A 21265-nucleotide genomic window follows, 5' to 3' on the forward strand; every position below is an offset into this window, starting at 1 on the left:
AGATCCTTGATCCTCTGTTTCTTGGGTTACCTGTGGCGACTGTCTTGGCAGTAACTGGTCTACATGCCGTCTCCATGTTCGGTCGTCTCCGGTGCGGACTCGGTATGAAACGGGGCCCATCTTTTAAATGACCGTAGCCGGGACCCACCGCTCCGGGGTGGTGTAGTTACGTGCGAGGACTTTGCCCCCCACCACAAAGTGTTGTTCTTTGGACCTCTGAGCTCGTCTGCTGTCTTGATCCTGCTGATTAGCGTGCACCACTGCTTCTGTGGACGTTGGCCTCAGCAGGTCAAGGCGTGTCCGTAGCTGCCTTCCCATGAGTAGGTAAGCAGGAGATGCTCCAGTTGTAGCATGAGGCGTGTTTCGGTATTTCGGCAAGAAAGCATTCAGGTGCTGCTTTAGGGGAGCATCACTTCTTGCCGCTTTAAACGCGCGTTTCAGTGTTCTGACAAATCTCTCTGCCAATCCATTCATGGATGGATGATAAGGCATGGAGAATGTGTGCTGGATTCCATTGCTCTTGAGGAACTCCTCCATCTCCTGGGATGTGAACTGTGTTCCATTGTCGGATATGATCTGCTCCGGCAGACCAAATCGCCCGAACATCTCTCTCAGAGTCTCGATGGTTTTCTCCGTAGTGGTAGTGGACATTACTGCAACCTCCGGCCATTTGGAATGGGAGTCCACCGTGACCAGGAACATCGCTCCTTCCACTGGTCCCGCGAAGTCCAGATGGATCCGTTGCCACGGTGTCGCCGGCCATTCCCATGGATGCAGTGGCACTGCTCTTGGCGTATCCCTGGTTGTCTCGCATGATGTGCATGATTTTGCTTCAACTTCAATTTCATGATCCAGACCGGGCCACCAGAAGTAGCTTTGTGCCAGCTCCTTCATCCGGACAATACCACAATGTCCTGAGTGCAGCTCGTTGAGGACATGTTTCCGCAGCTTTGGTGGTATGATCACTCACATGCCCCAAAGGAGGCATCCTGACGTGACAGACAACTCCTTCCCTCTTGACAGGTAAGGTAGGAGCTCAGGTGGTGCGTCTGACACCCTTGATCCATCTCCTCGCATCACCCGATCCAGCACCTTGGATAGCATAGGGTCCACTCTGGTCTCTTTCTTGACCTGCCGGGCTGTGACAGGGGCATTGCTCACCATGTCAAAGTAGAAAATCTTCTGCTCACAGCCTTCAGAGGGCACAGGCAGCAGAAGTCTTGACAATCCGTCCGCATTGCCATGTGCTGCTGACCTCCAGTATTTGATGTTCTAATTGTGAGCGCTTAACATCAGCGCCCAGCGCTGCATCCTGCACGCTGCCAGGGATGGTATTCCTGTGTGTGGACCAAAGATCGATGTCAGAGGACGATGATCCGTCATCAAGGTGAATTTCCTTCCGAGCAAGTAGTGATGGAACTTTTTGATTCCAAAGATGATGCCCAAAGCCTCTTTTTTGATCTGCGGGTATTTCACCTCCGCCTTGCTCAGGGACCTTGACGCAAATGCAATCGGCTTCTCTTCGCCTGAGGGAAAGATGTGGGACACGACCGCGCTAACACCATAAGGCGACGCGTCACAGGCCAGCTGAATCTGCAATGACGGGTCAAAGTGCGTCAACACTCTGGGGTCAGTCAAAGCTGCTTTGGCTTTCTTGAATGCAGCTTCGCACTCCTTCTTCCACGCCCAGGCCTTGCCCTGACACAGCAGCTCATGTAATGGCTTCAACAGTGATGCCAGCTGTGGAATAAACTTTCCGTAATAGTTCAGGAGACCTAAGAATGACCGCAGCTGGCCGACATTTGTAGGTGCAGGAGCATCGGCAATGGCTTTCACTTTCGACAGTGCTGTGTGTAGGCCGTCCGCGTCGATGACATGGCCTAGGTACTCCACTGATGGCTTGAAAAATTTGCATTTGTCCTTGCGAACGCATAAGCCATATTCTTCAAGTCTTCCCAGTGCCTTCGTCAGGTTCTGCAGTTGCTCGTTGTCATCCTTTCCTGTGACAAGGATATCATCGAGATAACATTGTACCCCTGGAATGCCGCTTAAGATCTGGTCCATAGCCCACTGAAACAATGCTGGTGCTGACGTTATACCAAAGGGTAGGTGGCAGTACCTGTAGAGGCCCTTGTGGGTGGTGATGGTGAGGTACTTCTGTGAGTCCTCTTCTACATGCATCTGCAAGTAGGCTTGGCATAGATCAAGCTTGCTAAACTTCTGACTGCCTGCTAGACCCGCGAAAAGATCTTCAATGATGGGGAGGGGGTACTGTTCAGCTGAGAGCACAGGATTCACTGTTACTTTGAAATCTCCACATAAGCGAACTGCGCCATCACTCTTCATCACTGGTACCATGGGCGTGGCCCACTCACTGTGCGAAACCGGCACCAGGACCCCTATCTTGACCAGACGCTCCAGGTCAGCCTCCACCTTTGGTCTGAGGGCATAGGGAACGTTCCTGGCCTTCAGGAATCGTGGCTGGCTGTCGGGCTTCACCTTGAGTTTGACCATAATCCCCTTCATACTCCCCAATTCTCCGTCAAAGACAGCCACATGCTTTGTCAACACTGCCGCTAGCCCCGCCTCTTCAACTGACACCGCATTCACTTTTTTACAATCCAGATGAATTTTCTCCAATCACGGCCTGCCCATCAGGGATGGATAGTCACCCTTGACCACGTAAACTGGCAGCATCACGGTTTGTCCATTAAGCTCCACCTTGACCTACGTCTTACCCAGCATTGGGACTGTTTCCCCAGTGTAGGTCTTTAAGATGAGCATCAGTGATTAGGTGGTTCCGTTTTTCTTTGAATAGCTTCTCTGAAATCAAGGAGACAGCGGCCCCCGTATCCAGCTCCATTTTGACCGGTATTCCCTCTAGTAGTGGAGTGACTTGATAACCTGATGAACCTCCATTCACCGTTAACGCATGGAGATTCAGCTCCCCATCAGAGTCTGTGTCACTGTCTTCCTGTTCTTGTTTCACCATGTGTAGGTTTTTCTTTTTAGAACGCCAGTTGGATGTGTCTCCTTGTTTGTTTTTGTGTGCCTCTGTGTAGGATTGTTTGCTTTGCCCTTTACACACACATTCAATGTGTGCTTTCTTTTCACATTTCTGACAGGTCAGGTCTTTACACCAGCAGTCAGATGGCTGATGACCTGACCTTCCACATCTGTAACACTCTCTGGCACCCCTTGCATGCTTATTCGGTGTAGCTGCTACCCTGTGCACTCTTGTTACAGCCCCCAACAGCTGCGCATCTTTAGCTGCTAACTCCATAGACACAGCGAGCTCCACTGCTGATTTAAGCATCAGTTTGTCAGTCGTGAGCAAGCGCTTCTGTGTTGCTTCACATCTTAATCCACACACAAACCTATCACGGACAGTGTCATTTAGAGTTTCACCAAACTCACAATGCTCAGTTAGCTTCTGTAGCAATGCAACATATTCGGCTATGGACTCACCCTCCCCTTGGTTTCATTTGTGAAACCTGAACCTCTCGGCAATCAGCAGCGGCTTGGGTGCAAAATGTGTTTCCAAAACTTCCACAATCTGATCATATGTCTTAGCGCCGGGCTTATCCGGGTGCATCAAACACCGTAACAAGCCAAATGTTTTTGCTCTGATCACACTGAGGAACGTCGCCACTTTCACGTCATCTTTAATGCCATTTGCAGTCACGAAAAATCCAAAACGCTCTGTATAAGTACTCCATTGCTCCGCCATTTCATCAAAAGGAACAAATGCTCCGGTTAGCATAGCCATTTTGTTTTATTTTTTTTCTTTACAGTCCTTTTCGTCCACTTTGTTTCACTGTATCATTACTCTCCCCCTTCTTATTTGTGTAACACACGAACCGCCACCTTTACGAGGCGATTGCATCAGCACTAAACTGCGGGCGTGCCATTAAGAAAAGACAGGAACTTCTTACTTTAAACATCGCCGATTCCAGTGCAAAGTGATGCGCAAGTCCGTCGTCCTCGTCGCCAGTTTTGTTGTGTCTCAAGGGGTTTAATACCCTTACCTATATAACAATTAAGAAGGACTCCGGGGTGGAGAGTTTAGTTAACGGCCATTTTTTTTACAATGTGCTTCTTCACTCAATGCACTACATTTCCCATAGTGCATTGCAAATCACCACTATGGTATCCCATGTGGGACAATTCTAATACACATTCAAAATACACAACAGGTCCGCTGCCGCTGGTTCAGGTGTGCCCTATCTTGTCCCCCTGTACACGCGCTGTTGTAGACTGGCCACAGCCTGTCTGCAAATGCCTGTGGGCTCTCCCCTTCCTTCTGCAGTGTTTTCCCTATGCAATTGAACAGACTGCCGTCGTTTGCACCCATGGTGTAAAGTCTGTGGGTTGTTTAGTTAATTAATGCACAGACTCCAAGAGTAACTTAAAACAGGACTTTACTATTCGAAGGTCAGGGCGAATCTGCCCAATAACTCCTGACACAGCACTTATATACCGGTGTGGTCACCGTCGGTATTACAGTATACAGAAGCCAACAAAGTAGTGCCACACCTAAAATAGTTCTCTTAAAGGTGAGCGGTTACATACAATGGTTTTCTTAAAGGTAGACGGATACATACACTACAATCCTCCCTTTTTAGCTTACAACATACTTAGTCCCCCATTAAACATAACATATATTCAACTTCATGTAAAACAATTCACAGGTATAATCTATGCGGGAACAGTTTACAGATTCAGTCTCTGCGGGAACAGTTCACAGCTTCAGTCTCTGGTCTTGACTCGGTCCGAACAACATCTCTGTGGTGTAGCCGGTTCACATTGCTAGCGTGACTCATCCAATAGTCTTTCCCTTGACTTAACAGCTTGAACTTCCGTCCTGCTGAACCAGCAGTGCTGACTTTTACAAACAGCTGGACTGCCTTGGTAATTTTTCCTACTTGCCAACTGATTTGGCTCCCTTCGTAGGGCCCACGTACATGATCTGGTAGAAGTGATAATGATTTAGATGGTTATCACTTTCTGCTTCGTCTTTTTCTTTTCTGCTTCTTGGAGACTCTCGGGGCTCCCTTATCAGCTGCCAGCTGTAGCGCCACCATCTCCCTATGTTCCTTAGACTTTAAGTGCTTCATCCTGATTTCTGCACTTTGGGAGTTTTCATCACAAGCTGGGCAGACCAAGTCCTCGTAATATTCCGTGTCACTCAACAGGTCATGGTAATATTCGGTGTCGTCCTGAACTAGTCTAACGAGAGAGCCTGCTACTTCTTCCTTACCCAACCGGATGTTAGCCGACTGTTGTTCCCTCCCTAGACATCTTTCCTGAAGAGACTTCTTCATGCGTTCATATTCATCCCGCTCTTCCTGGATTTCCTGCCAATCCTTCACTAATGACCTCATTTGTGATTCCAATACTTCCCCTTCCATCGGGGATTGATTGATCGGGCTATTCAATCCTTCTACTGGAGCAGCTGTTTCCACATTCTGTAGTTCACATTGACATGATTCAGCGTACTTTCGGCAGCCCCGTAAAATCTGTGTTGCAACCTCAGCTATTTCCATAATTTTGAGAGCTCCGAACTCCTTCCCTTTGAAGATTGAAGCTCGTGTTCAGATTGTTCCCATTGCAGAGTCTTGTCCCTCAACATATGAAGGAGTTGGCTGACCATTAACTCTTCCACGGGAACACTGTGGATCAGAGTCTTCTCCATTTCATCCACCTTTCCCTCCAATGCTTTCACCTTCTTTTCCTCTTGTACTTTGGCTTTCAGCGCTCGGAGAAGTTGCGCCTTGATGCTCTCTAGCTCATGTTCAGGGGCCATTCTTACAGTCTCTGTGTTTCTTACAGTTTCCTTTTCTTCCACTGAAAGGATTCCCAGTTGAATCTGTTCTTCAAGTTGTTGAACCTCGGTCATTGCCGCCTCATATTTGTCTTGGGTTTCCTTCAATATTTTTATGAGTTCTTGGACATCTTGTCTTTCATGTTCTGCCATGTCTTTCACCTCTAATTTCTCATCTATGGATGGAACTTCTACCAATGAGTCTGTCTTGGCCTTGAGCTCATTAAGAATTTCCTGCAGCCCTTGGACTTCTTGTTCATGTTCAACCTTTAGTTGCTCATATGCTTCCACTGAAACTAGCTTTTCGGAGGTTGCCGAGTTAACCCCCTCCAGGATTGTAGCCTGGGCCTGTTCATACTGTTCCTTCAACTTCTCAAACTCTGCTTGTAAGGAGTCGTAGAGAAGAACTGGAATAAAATCCTGGCTTCCTGAAGATTCCTCTTCATTTGCTTCTTTCTGCAAATATTCTAACTCCTGAACATCATAAGGGAGATGTGATCGGTGATTGGTCACGATGGCTCTATGGCCGCTCTCTGCTTGAGCTAGCTGCTTCTGTTGTCTTTCCAGATTCTCCCATTCGGTGTCATAGGACTTTTTCATTGTTTTCATCTCTTGTACGAGACGGTAACTCAATTGTTCTACTTGTGTTCGTGATTTGAAATAAAGTTGAGTCCGAGCTCGGTGTTCTTCCGTCATGGATATGTCCTTAAACTGAACAGACTCAGAATTCTCTGTCAAACTATGTTGTCGTTGTTCGGTGGAGATCTGTTCTGAAACTTTGTTCTTCTCTGAAGCATAAGCCTTTCTGCATGCCTTCGTTTTTCCAACCTTAGTCGGCAAGTCCATTTTAGCCTTGTCTTTCACATTTGGGTTGGTCTTATCGTCATCCGATTCAGAATCTGAGCTGATTGTCTGCACCGAGTCCTCACTCGTTATGGCTTTTAGATAGTGCCATTCCATGTCTATTTTCTTGATCCACTCCCGTCCTAGAAGTGGTGGTCCTCCCTCTTGTAGTACGTATAAGTTCATTCGTGGGTGTTCTTTACCCCTATCTCTCACCTTGACTCTTATCTTTCCCATGGGGTATACTTTATGCCCCGTGTATGTCTGCAATACGAACTTGGTATCTCTTAAGGGTATATGTGAGAATAGCTGGTGGTAATCCCTTCGATTTATGACTGATAGAGCTGATCCAGTGTCCAACTCCATTTTCACTTGGACTCCAGCTATTTTTAGCATGACCCAGATAGTTTGTAGGTCAGCTTCCTTACTCACATTGTGAATTCTCAGACTACCCAGCTCCTGGCCGTTTGGGTCTGAGTCTGAATTCTGTTCGTCTGAACTCTTCTCAGCCACCTTGTGTACCTTGTTGTACTTTTCCAGTGATGGCTTCCTTTGGCTGTTGGTCCTTTGGTTGTTGGTCTTCTTCCCTGACCGGCATACCTTAGCTATGTGACCCAGTTTGCCACATTTCCTACATTCCTGGTTCTTAAACCAGCATTGGTTCTGGTCGTGTGTTGTCTTCCCACAACGATAGCATTTTGTTGTTGTCGAGGTAATTTGATCCACACTGAGTGCCGCTGTCTTTAGCTGCATTTCCGCAGTTCCCTTCGCTGCAGCTTCGTGCGATGCTGCAATAAGGACAGCCCTGTCAAGTGTAAGGTCGTTCCCTTCGAGTAGTCGCTTTTGCGTTCCTTCCTTTGACAACCCGCACACGAACTTGTCTCGCAATGCCTCTGTCAGATTCCCTCCAAACTGGCAGTATTTCGCTAGTCTATGCAGTTCGACCAAGTATTCTGCGTTGCTTTCGTCTTTCCGTTGCGTTCTCGCATAGAATTTGAATCGCTCCACCAACATCAACGGTGTGGGGTTCAAGTGATCCTTCAGAACAGCCACAATATCATCGAAAGTCTGATCCGCCGGTTTAGCCGGTGATAGTAGATGCTTCAAGAGCCCGTATGTCTTCGCGCCCATCGAGTTTAGCAAGGTTATAGCTTTGCCATCTTCTTCTATTTTATTGGCCTCACAATAGATCTCTATGCGTTCCACATATGTGGCCCAGTCTTCTACCTCGGAATTAAAATCGTTGATGTTACCACGCTTAGGCATCTTCCTCTCTTCCTGATAACACCACGGATTATTTCTTTAAATTTTCTTTTTTTTTTTCAAGATGGCGGTTCCCGCGAAAATGGCGGTTTCCCGCGCTTATCTTCTCTCCCCGCCCACTTCAATGGCGGTTCCCCGCTTCTGTCTTCTTCTCCGCCTAATGGCGGTTTCCCGCGTTTCTTCCCCTGGAGGGAGGGGTACACTTTCCCCACGGGCGACGGCCGCTGGCTTTCAGGTTCACAGCCTGCGCGTCGGCTTCAGTGCTTTCCCTTTTCTCGGCAGGGCAACCGGCGCTGGGTACACCCCGTTGACGGCGAACAGTTTCAGCCGCTGGGCTGGCTCTCGCTCAGTTCCCCTTGCTCGGGCTCTGTCTCTCTCCCGCTCGCTCGGCTCTACCGGCGCTGGGTACCCCCCGTTGACGGAGAACAGTTTCAGCCGCTGGACTGGCTCTCGCTCAGTCTCCCTTGCTCGGGCTCTGTCTCTCTCCCGCTCGCTCGGCTCTACCGGCGCTGGGTACACCCCGTTGACGGAGAACAGTTTCAGCCGCTGGACTGGCTCTCGCTCAGTCTCCCTTGGTCGGCTCTGCCTCTCCCGCTCGCTCGGCTCCCAATCGCGCCTCCCAGCCCTCTCGCAGTGCGGTGCTTCCCTCCCCGGCTGCGGCTGAGTTTATCTCTTCCCGCGCCTACGTTCCCGGTCGCAGCGCTTCGTGGCTTCGGTCGCTGCCCGGCCTTTTTCGCCGGTCGCGGTCTAGCTGTCTCACGACGCCGTTGCGTCCCCCAGCCTGTCTGTACCGCGGCTTCCTTGCTCCACGCTGCCCCAGGCTCAGCGCCTCTGGACCCGACTTCTGTTCGGCTCCTTCCCCCTCGACCGTGGTCGAGTGCACCGCCCTTATCCTCTGGTTATTCTTTTTACTTTCCCTTACTCACAGTCACCGTGGCCGCCTTGCTTCTCGTGCTGATCGGCTCACTCCTCACCATGGCAGAAGGAACAGTCAGTGCCTGTTGCTGATGGAAGTCTTTGTCTCTAAATTCTTCCTCCTTTCTAGTTCTGCAGCCTCGAGTTTTCTCCCAGCAGAACGACGAGGGCGGTTGCCTCTTCTCGACGCTCGTTAACTGCTTCGGAAGTATTGTTGCCGTAGGGTACGATCGGACTCATCGCCACTGTAAAGTCTGTGGGTTGTTTAGTTAATTAATGCACAGACTCCAAGAGTAACTTAAAACAGGACTTTACTATTCGAAGGTCAGGGCGAATCTGCCCAATAACTCCTGACATAGCACTTATATACCGGTGTGGTCACCGTTGGTATTACAGTATACAGAAGCCAACAAAGTAGTGCCACACCTAAAATAGTTCTCTTAAAGGTGAGAGGTTACATACAATGATTTTCTTAAAGGTAGACGGATACATACACTACACATGGCTTCCAGTATTTCCTCCTTTAGGTCCTCAAAACCCTTCTGCCCTCTCTTAGCCTCATCTGAAAGGGTCTGATAGAGCTTACTATCTACAGAGAAAAGCACCATTTTGGCTTTCTCTTCGTCATCACAGCCGTTAACACAGGCTGCCTGTTCTATCCCTTGGAAGTGCGTTGAGGGGTCTCCCTTTTCGGAGAGCAGGGGAATATTTTTCACCAGGCCTCTGAGCTGTTGGGTATCATAGGGTACCAGATAGGTATGCTGAACAGCCCCTGGGTCATTATCGTTCACGGGCGGACCGTACCTCCATTGTCGGAGGGGGTACACTGGTCCTGGTCCCCGCCTGCCTAGCTGGACCTGCTGGCGTTCTCCTACCACCCCATTTTTCACCCCTTCTTGCTGCCAGAGCTCCTCAAAACTTGGAGATCTGGGCTGCGGTCTTGGGATCTCTAATTCCCTAGCCAGCTCTGTCCTGGGTGCTGCCTGTGGGGCGGTTTGATTTGGGCTGCTGGTACTGTCCGACGGACTTCCCTTTGGACTTATGAGACATACCATCCCTTTAGTCCTTAATAACTCCACACCCAAACTCTCTATCTTTTTATTACATGGGGTATGATCTGCTCCACTAAACCTTTGGTCGCAGGTCAGCTTATAAGCTGCCTTTACCTCCCTAACCATTTCCTCCTGCTCTGTTACTTCTGAGGTGAGGCGGGCATTCTCTTCCCGCAGTCTCATCTCATTACTCTTTGCTTCTGTAATTTGGCACTTTAGGAACTCTATCTTGTGCCTCGTGTGGCTTTTGCCCTCGCTAGCTTCTCGGGTGAGGTGTGCATTTCCCTCCTGTAGCCTCATCTCACTGTCCCTAGCCTCTGTGACTTCCTGCATAAGGCACTCTATCTCTGCCTGGTATTTCGTGACCTCTAGTGTGAGGCGTGCATTTTCATCCCGCACCGTCATCCCACTATCTCTGGATTCATTCACCTCTCTTATGAGGCGTTCTACCTCCGCCGGGCATTTTTCAAACTCTGACTCCCGATTCTTGGCCTCTGTAACCTCCTCCCATACCCTCATCTCACCCTTCTTAACCCAGCCACCTATACCATAATAGGTCAGCTTACACGCTGCCGCTAACTTCTGCAGGGCTACCCACAGACTGAAAGCAAGAAAAGCAAGAGCTGATGCTTTCTCCAGATCCAGACCACTTATCATATCAAAAACTGCCTCCAGTCCTGCCGCGGTCACCAATTTGTAGGGGGGCATCCTTTAACTGGTGTACAGTAAATTACCTGCCACTGCACTGTGACCAATTCCAATCAACGGTTTCGAATCGCTAAACCACCCCTTCCAATACTGACTGGAGGAACTTATAATTAATGATATATTAAAAACGGACAAATGGTCTGGATGTAAGAAAGTCAAATTTTATTAACTAAAGAAACTACACCACACAATCAAAGTAATCACAGTAAAATTGCTTAAATAGGGGAGGAAAAATGGACACAATGAGGGAAAATGACTAAAACCACAATTTCTAATGAAATTCCCACTTTACTCCCACCCTTATGCCTATCCTAAGTTGCCTTGTGGAAGGCCAGAAAAATATATGCTCACCACTGCAATGCCAGCTCCGTGCCCTGCAAAACTTAGATCTTCACTGCCCCGAAGTAAAGAAACACCCCAGTGTTATAAAAGTAAACTGCTGGTGTTCTTACTTCTTCAGACAGACTCCCACACTGTAGAGGGCATACGGAGGCAGGCCAGAGAGAGAGAGAGATGCTTCTGAGAAGCTATCTCTTATACCCCAATTTTGGGGCCGAAATGTTCCCGCCCAGATCCGGAGGTTTCTTGGCTAAAACAAAAGGGATCCAACTGCCCTATTGTCCAGTAATGGGTGATTCATCCAAACCCATTCAATTTTAAACTGCTCCTTTTCTCAGTTTAAGTGTCTCTTTACAAATGTCTGTGCTGAGGCTTGAATGTAAAGCTGCAGTTTAAACAGCTTGGGAGGAGTGTAAACAGAAACCCATTGTCTTGTGGTCAGTGGAAACCGCAGTCTGAAGTGGATAATCCTTTGTGTACATAAAGTAGCAGTTTCTGTAAACAAACATTGATTTCCTCTGCAGGGAGGGAACTCCCGAACTGCCTTTGATTGGCAGTTTAGTCAGCCAGCTTTGATCCTCCCCTTTTCACAGACACCCACAAGCTGCTTCCAAGTCCTTTATCCTTGGCCATGCGGTAGGACGGCCATTTTTATTCCTGGGCAATTTAAACCGTTCAAAACTCAAGAGTGCATCCTTTAATAAAATGTACAATCTTAAAGTGTGTAATTTTCACAAAGTTCTTTGATTCCAGTGTCCAAGCGCTGCCCAGCCCATGAGCTTTATTTTTCTCTAACGCAGCCTTTTTTTCCGGTTCTGGGTATGTTTTAAAACATTGTCCAACCCAGAGACAATTTAAATCCCACAAGTCTTCATCCATGGTGTGGATTACTATTTCCCAATCTTCGGGGGCTGAGGTGATTTTGTGACCCCTACAGGTCCCGCATTGGACCCATCAGTCACCTGCGAACTCATTTTTAACGTGGAAGCAAGTCTTCCTCAGTTCCGAGGGACTGCCTAAGAAGAAGAAGCAGGTAGAATTTCTGCAGAGGTTCTCCCGATCTCCTGTCCTAACCTTGGCACAAAATCCAGAGCAATGGCATAAACTAAGGTCTAAAGGCAGGTCTCATTAATGAGATAAAAACAGAAAATGCTGGAGATACTCAGCAGGTCAGGCAGCATCTGTGAAGAGAGAAACAGAGTTAACTTTTCAGGTCGATGACCTTTTCTCATTTAATGAGAACAGGATTGGATTCTGCTTTGATGTCTCTCATGGTACATACCATGCTGACATTCACCATCTGGTTGCCCACATGAACAATGTACTAAAGGACACAATGGCCCAATTGGCCTCCTTCTGTGCTGTAAATTTCTATGAATTTCTATTAACTGTCAGTGCCTGTGGAATCGTATTCTCATAAGATTTGGTGTGTTCAAAGCAAGAAAGTTGATATCATTGGAAATAAAGTTTAAACGTTGGCGTTGCACTGGTTGCAGTATAAAGCCAAAAAAGTTTCAGAATGCAATTCTTAATAAGTGATCTGAATGTGAATCTGTTTGAAATAAACTGAATTATATTGATGTGAAAAGATAAGAAGAGTGGAGGTCCGAAAAGATTTAGGAGTCTAAGTACACAGGTCACTAAAATGTAGTACAAAAAATAATCAAAATAGCCAATGGAATGTTAACCTTTATAACTAGGGGCTAGAATACAAAGGGGAAGAAGTTTTGCTACATCTATACAAAGCCCTGGTTAGGCCACATCTGGAGTACTGTGTACAGTTCTGGGCACGGTACCTTAGAAAGGATATATTGACCTTGGAAAGAGTGCAGTGCAGATTCACCAGAATGTTGTCAGGGCTCCATGAATTAGATTATGAGGAGAGATTACATAAACTAGCTTTGTATTCCCTGGAATATAGAAGGTTAAGGGGTGATTTTATTGAGGGTTTCAGAATTTTGAAAGGAATTAATAGGGTGGATAGAGAAAAAAAAATTCCGCTGGTGGGGAAGTCTAGGTCAAGAGGACATAACATTAAAATCAGAACCAGGCCATCCCGGAAAGAAGTTAGGAAACACTTCTGCACGCAAATGTTGGCAGAAGTGTGAAACTCTCTCCCACAAAAAGCAATAGATGCTCGCCCAATTAATAATTTTAAAAATGAGATCGCTAGATTTTTTGCTAGACAAGGCTATAAAAGGATATGGACTCAAGGCTGGTGGATGGAGTTAAGATACAGATCAACCATGAGCTCATTGAATGGCAGAACAGGCTTGAGGGCCTGAGTGGCTTACGCCTATTCCTATGTTCCTATTCCAGATTTTACAGTGGTACAATGTTAAAGCTGTGTCAAATCAAAAAATCAGTTTTCATCATTTTTCATTGATTGAAATTTTAAAAACTGACAATGCCATTTAAGGTTCAGTCATCTGAAGATTTGAGTTTTGTTTTGCTGGAACACTCAAATAAATAATAATAAAATAAGTTAAAAAATTAATGGCCCTGAATTTCCGATCGGAGGCTTCCTCCGGGCAGATGCCTTCGATCACAAAAAATTCTACGAACCTACCTACTCATTCCATAGATACCGAGGCTGTAGTGTATGTATCTTTAAGGGGAGAACTACTTTTTACAGCTCCTGTATACTGTAGTACTGCCAGTGACCACACCTTGGATGATCAGCCATGATCACATTGAATGGCGGCGCAGGCTCGAAGGGCCGAATGGCCTACTCCTGCTCCTATCTTCTATGTTTCTATGTTTCTATAACCCTGAGTAGGGATCTGTACTGCTTAGTTTTAGAGCAACCCTCATCCAGTAAACACCTGTTGATTGTTCCTCTGCAGTCTCTGTCGATTATTTGAAGGACCACTACCTAAAGGTTCACGGATTCAACATTGGCGATGAGTCATTTCAAACCTACCTGCAACTCTGAAGAAGGAAGCCGATTCCACCAGTGTGGGTGTCGACCATCCAGGGAGGACTTGAGCATCGCAGAGGAGGCTGTAGAGAGCTGGGCTTGATTCTCCAGTCGTGACGATCCAGCACAGCGGGCTGGCAGCAGGTATGGCGCAGACCCTTCCCGGACATCGGCAGCGGGAGCCAACCGACGGCACAGAAAAAGGCCGAGCAGCGTCGACGGGTAAGAGAGAGGGTAAAGCACACAGGGCGCAGCCAGGGTTGAAGACCGAGCGGCGTCAACGAGAGAGGGTGAAGCGCGCAGGGCGCAGCTGGGGTTGAAGACCGAGCGGTGTCAACGAGAGAAGCGCGCAGGAAAACGCGCAGAGCGCGGCCAGTTTCAAGGGATGAGCAGCATCGCGGGGGAAGAATAGAAAGCGCGGGAGATGCCATTTGGGCCGCAGCGGAGAAGAAAGGGAAGCGCGGGAGATGCCATTTTGAGCCAGCGGAGAAGAAGGGAGAGCGCGGGAGACGCCATTTTGAGCCAGCGGAGAAGAAGGGAGAGCGCGGGAGACGGCATTTATAGCCAGTCTAACCACACCCAGGGATGCAGAAGAGTGGCAGGGTCACAGCGTTCGACAATGAAGTCGAAGGTTGGGCGCCATATGTAGAATGCATAGAAGTGCACTGCAAGGCGAATGAAGTGCCAGATGCCAGGAAAGCACTGGTATTGTTGAATTCCATGGGTGCAAAAACGTACGGCTTACTGCGAAACCTAGTCACCCCAGAGAAGCCAGTGGAAAAGGATTTTGAAAGCATAGTGGCAATCCTACAGGACCACTTAAACCCCACACCGCTGCTGATAGCAGAAAGATTTAAGTTTCACAGAAGGAACCAGCATAAAGACGAAAGTAATGCTGAGTATTTAACGGAACTGCGCAAGCTATCGAAACACTGCCAGTTTGGAACGGGACAAGCAGATACTTTAAGGGACAAGTTTGTGTGTGGGCTTCAAAGTGAAGGAACCCAGAAATGGCTTTTATCAGAAAAGGATCTTACGCTGGACAAGGCTTTCAACATGGCAGTATCACACGAAGCAGCCGCACGGGGCGCTGCAGAGATACAACGGAGACCGCAAGAATATGGCAGAAATGAAATGTCATATGGAGCAGTGAAGTGTTATCGCTGCGGCAGAACAACACACAACCATAAGGATTGTTGGTTCAAGGACCAAGTGTGCAGACATTGTGGAAAAGTAGGACACATAATAAGAGTCTGCCGGTCGGGAAAGAAAACCAGCAGCAAGAAACCTCCACAGGAGAAGTACAAAAAGGTACATAAGGTGACGGAGAGTAGTTCAGACGAACATAAAAGTGATACAGACTCCGGAAGCAAGGAGCTGGGTTGGCTGAAACTACATAAGGTAACCAAAATGGAGGATCACCAAACTATCTGGGTCACGCTCAAGATAGACGGAGTCCAAGTGAAAATGGAATTGGACACAGGATCAGCCCTAACAGTCATAAACCGAAGGGACTACAAGCGGCTATTCTCACATATACGCTTGAGAGATACAGAGATTGTCTTGAAGACGTACACAGGGCAAAAAGTCTACCCCAAAGGAAAAAGAAGGGTGAACGTGATATACAACGGCAAGGAAACACCAAAAATGGACTTATATGTATTGCCAGATGGAGGACCACCACTACGAGGACGTGAATGGATCCGGAAGGTACAGTTAGATTGGCATGCCACACAAGCACTGACGGTAGATGCCAAAAAGGATGACGACGTCACACCTGGACGACTGTCAAAAATGCTAACTGACGCACAAGAAGTGTTCCAGGAGGGACTCGGAACGCTAAAAGGCATAACAGCGACGATCAAAGTAGAGGAAAATGCAAGCCCAAAGTTTTTTAAGGCCAGACTGGTGCCTTATGCGATCCGCCCAGCTGTCGAAGCAGAGCTGGAAGGTTTGGAACATTCTGGAGGACTGTCCAAAGTGAACTGGAGCGAGTGGGCTACACCCATCGTTCCTGTAATGAAGAGGTCGTTGAGTAAAACGCCTGGGGAACCATAGAAGATTCGCATCTGTGGGGAATTTAAGGTGACAGTGAACCCAGTCCATCACACGGTACAATATCCGCTTCCGAGGATTGAAGATATTTTCGCCTCGCTATCTGGAGGAAAACGCTTCACTAAGATTGATCTGGCCCAGGCGTACCTGCAAATGGAGGTAGAAGAAGCATTGAAACAGTACCTCATGATCAACACTCATAAAGTTCTCTACCAATACAACCGGCTGGTGTTCGGGATAGCATCGGCTCTGGCTATTTGGCAAAGGGCAATGGATCGAGTCCTGCAAGGGATTCTAGGGACCCAGTGTTATTTGGACGACATCCTGGTCACGGGCGAAAATGACAGTGATCACCTCGCCAACCTGGAGCAGGTGCTCACTAGATTGAAGGAATATGGGCTCCGAGCTAATCGCCACAAATCCGAGTTTTTCCAGAAGCAGATCTCGTATTGTGGCCACGTTATTGATGAAGAGGGGTTACATAAGTCCCCTGAAAAGTTGAGGCAGTAGTCAAGGCTCCAGCACCGGAAAATGTGTCACAACTGAGGTCGTTCCTCGGGCTGGTGAACTACTACCATAAGTTCTTGTCGAATGTGTCTACAGTACTACACCCACTGAACACCCTACTGCAAACGGGGGTACCATGGAAGTGGAATGACGAATGTAAACAAGCTTTCCAGAACTGCAAAGAATTGATCACATCAAAAGAGGTGTTGGCTCATTTCAACCCAGCACTACCAATTCGGTTGGCGTGTGATGCATCACCCTATGGTATTGGAGCGGTGCTGTCGCACAAATTCCCGGATGGTTCGGAGAGGCCAGTAGCCTTTGCGTCTCGGTCACTAACCTCAGCCGAGCGTAACTACGCCCAGATTGACAGGGAGGCCCTCAGCCTAGTGTGAGGAGTGAAAAAGTTCAACCACTATCTGCACGGGCAGAAGTTCACCTTGCTGACCGACCACCAACCACTTGTCTCTATCTTTAATCCAAAGAAGGGCGTTCCGGTGATGACTGCGCAACGGCTACAAAGATGGTCCCTTTTTCTAGGGGCGAACCATTATGAAATAGAGTATAAGGGCACAAAACAGCATGGAAACGCTGATGGGCTATCACGCCTGCCACTGCCTACTGCAGAGGAAGCACCAGCAGTGGACCCTGTCGAAATATTTTATTCGACTATAATTGAATGCTTGCCAGTAACTAACGCGGATATAGAGAAGGAGACCCGAAATGACCCAACACTGTCTCGGGTATATGACTTGACGGTGAAGGGATGGCCAACACATGGCGACTCATTGTTGCCAGCATTCTCATCCAGAAGAGAACAGCTGTCAGTATGCCAGGGGACCTTGATGTGTGGATCCCGAGTGGTAATTCCACCCAAGTTAAGGGAGAGAGTGCTCAATGAGCTTCACGAAGGCCATCTGGGAGGGGTGAAAATGAAAAGCCTTGCTAGGGCTTATGTGTGGTGGCCGGGGATCGATCAGCAAATCGAGGACCTGAAAAAGAGCTGCTCAGGATGCCAGAAGGTCCAAAATGCACCACCACATGCCCCTCTACACCCATGGGAGTGGCCCTCCTCTCCATGGCAAGGGGTGCATATTGATTTTGCTGGTTCATTCATGGACTCAATGTTTTTAATAGCCGTGGATGCGCACTCGAAATGGCCTGAGGCGAACAAAATGTCCTCCACCACCACGGAGAAAACGATTGCAGTCCTACGGACCATATTTGCCAGGAACGGCTTGCCAGAGCAGATTTGCTCTGATAACGGACCACAGTTTGTGTCCGAAAAGTTTCGGAAATTTATGAAAAGAAATGGGGTAAGGCATTACACATCCGCCCTGTATCATCCAGCCACAAATGGATTGGCTGAGAGGTTCGTACAAACCTTTAAAAAGGCCGTAAGGGCCATGTGCGATGACGACATTCCACTGCAGCATAAGGTGGACAATTTCCTGTTAGCCTACAGAAATGCGACACATGCAGTTACCAACCAGACCCCGGCCATGATCTTCTTTAACCGAAGGTTGAGATCTCGCCTGGATTTGCTCAGACCAAATGTACGAAGAAATGTTGAGAATAAGCAATTCCAGCACATCAATGAGAAGCCGACAAGGAGCTTCAATGTAGGGCAACCAGCCTTGGCCCGCGACTACCGAACAGAGAAGTGGCAAACAGGAACGATATGCACACGGCAGGGGCCACTAATGTACACAGTGGATGTTGGGGAGAACATTGTGAGATGCCATTTCGACCAGATCCTAGCGTCACAGGAACGAGTCAACCCCATGTCTCGCGTACCTGGTAATGAACCCGACATATAGGTAGCATCTACCCCAGAAACAGTAGTATCGGAAGCTGATGAACCAACCGACGACAGGGGGCCAGAATCGCCTCCACACCAAGAGCAAGACACTCAGGAAAGGCACTATCCAGAAAGGATCAGGAAGCCGCCCCAAAGACTGAATTTATAAATGGACTATTTTCATTTAATGTTGCATGTTAAAAGTGTTAATTGTTAAATGAATGTTATGGTACTGTTAATCTAAAAGGGGAGGAATTGTAGTGTATGTACCTTTAAGGGGAGAACTACTTTTTACAGCTCTTGTATACTGTAGTGCCGGCAGTGACCACACTTGTATATAACCCTGAGTAGGGATCTGTACTGCTTAGTTTTAGAGCAACCCTCATCCAGTAAACACCTGTTGACTGTTCCACTGAAGTCTCTGTCGATTATTTGAAGGACCACTACCTAAAGATTCACGGATTCAACAGAGGCAACAACTCCTGGGCGTCTCCTCTTCGAAATGTGCAGAGGCCCGCGTATCCCAAGGGTGCATGCGGTTCGCAAGCATCCCGGGATCACGTGAGCCAGGCAAACCAATGGAAGAAGGGAATCCCCCTTCATACTTTTGACAGCTCCGTATGTACAGAACTGTCAAAAGTATGATCGGAGATGACTGCAAAAATGCACCAACACACTGAAATAAATAAAGAAAAACCATTACATATGTAAAATTAATTAAAATGGCATTTTATTAAATATGTTAAACAAATATTTAATATTTTGAAATTTTTTAATATGTTTTAATGGGGCTTTTTATAAACTTACCTTATTGGACAGGGTTTTTAATTTATAAGTGAGTGATAAAATCTTATTTTTCTATTTTTTTAAACTCCTATGCTGGTAAAAGCAGGTCTTATGCCTGCTTTTACCAGGCGTAAGAATTCTATGGCCTTTCAGCGGGCAGCGGTTGAGCAAATAGCGCAACTCTCCACCCGCAGAGGCATTTTCTTGCGCATGCGGATTCTTGACAGATCGCAAGTTCCGGGTTTCAGCGCATGCGCTTCGCATGCCTAAACATGCGCGGCCCCTATGGACGAGTACACACCTCGTACCCACCCGTGGGGGTTGGAAATTCAGGGCTAATATGTTTCAATGCAATTCCTGTTTTGTGCAGCAAAATATGAATCTTGACTTGATAGAAACCAGATATTAAAGCTTAAGATGATGTAATTCAGGCCTGCACTGCTTAAGGTTGTGTTTAACATTTTGGTAGTTCAGATTTATCATCAATGACAGTTGCAGCACATTAAAAGCCTGTGATTTGTTAATTAAAAGCAAAATATATACACATTATACTTTGATCCAATGAAATAGTGAACACAAGCATATTTTTCTATTTGGGGAAGTGAGTGGAAAATGATAAGGTGAAAATTCTAATTAAAAAAATAACTAAGTTGCAACCAAGTATCACATGAGTTGTGAATAAGACTTTTGTATCCAAAATAGATATTTCTAAATGTTCAGTCCCTGACTTACTTGAATGGGAATTCACAACCAGCGTCATCAACTTCTAAGTTGATCCCTTCACACAAGAGTGAAGATATTACAAAATGACCCAGAAATCCTTTGGTATTACAGATTTCATGTCACGACACTTTCACAATCTGTTTCCATTTTCCTCATCAGTTTGTAGGAACAATCAAACAACAATATTCCTAAATGTGCTCTTTTGTTGCAAATTAAGAATAGACTAGTCAACCGAAAAACTTGTCTGACAGTTCGGTTCTTTAGTTTCCGATCAGCCATTGACTCTTTGTTAAGGAACACATGAATTGTTAGACGCAAAAAGACCGGTCCATCCTGGTAGTCACATGATACAATGATAAAGGTGTTGTTGACTATTCACAGCAACCAATCTCTATCAATCAGTCTACTATAGACCCAGACATGACACGAGGAGAACCCCAGTGGTGGAGAGCTTTGGGAACCAAAGTTACCTGTTCCTCCCAAGCATGCTCCACTCACCGGAATTTTGCCGGCGTTCAAGGGGGTGGGTTTGGAGGCGGGACATCTGGCAAAATCGCAAAGATTGACAGCATGTCGGAAATCCGCTGTCAACCCTCCTCCAATCACTCTTCCCAAGTGTCGGGTCCCCGATTTGTGCATGATCCCGGCACCTAGTGGTGGGAAGAGGATTATAGCCACAGGTTGTTCACAGGCAGTTAAGAGGCTTTTTGCAATTTTGACAGTTCTACTGCGGGCTTCCTGACATCCGGACACCACGCCAGGTAAGTGCAGCGTGCTGCATGTCTACTGTATTGTTTCTGCATTGATGACAGCTGCAGAAGTGGTGTGAAGGATCCAATGTACTGGTGAGTTTCACAGGTAAGATAATGTTGGGAAAATCATTTATACTTTTCTGCAGGTAACAAGTTTTCATTTGTATGTGTAGTCCCACCTCATTAGGAGAACCTCTCTCACCAGTGACAGATCGCTTCTGTAACCTCACCTGCAGCTGCCATCTGTTCTAGCCTAAGGAGGGAGTCACTGGAGAGCCTGGGTGCAAGAGCTCACCTTTGTACAGTGATCGTCAGGGCTGGATTTTCATTGGGCTGTGGAGTCGGGATTGGAGGCGTGTGGGGGTTTAAAATCCCGAAATTGGGGGTCCCGACCCCATCCCGTCCCCAACCCGCCTCCATGCCAGTTTCAAAGGAGGTGGGTACCCGCCCCGCACTGGGACCCGCCTCCCCGAGGCGGGAGGGGGATTAGTGCCAATTAACTGCCTGTTAACAGGTAGTTAACATGCAGTTTTTAGCCTAATCCCTATTTTCATTGTTGAAATGTAGGATTCCTGACGGCTCCAAACCACACCAAGTTAGCGAGGCGGGCCGTCGGGATGAAGGGCTTGGAGGGGTCAAGTTGTCCGGTGTTCAGGTGAGTGGTGGGTGCATGAGTGCAGAGGTAAGTGTGTTTGGTCTGTGTAAAGTGTTTAAAGAAGTTCTACTAACCTTTACTTACCTTTACAGCCATCCTTCCTTCAGGTCTCGAGAGTCCCT

This window comes from Somniosus microcephalus, chromosome 10, assembly GCF_052327205.1.
Source record: "Somniosus microcephalus isolate GS21.2 chromosome 10, FLI_Smic_1.0, whole genome shotgun sequence".
Classification (NCBI taxonomy): Eukaryota; Metazoa; Chordata; class Chondrichthyes; order Squaliformes; family Somniosidae; genus Somniosus; species Somniosus microcephalus.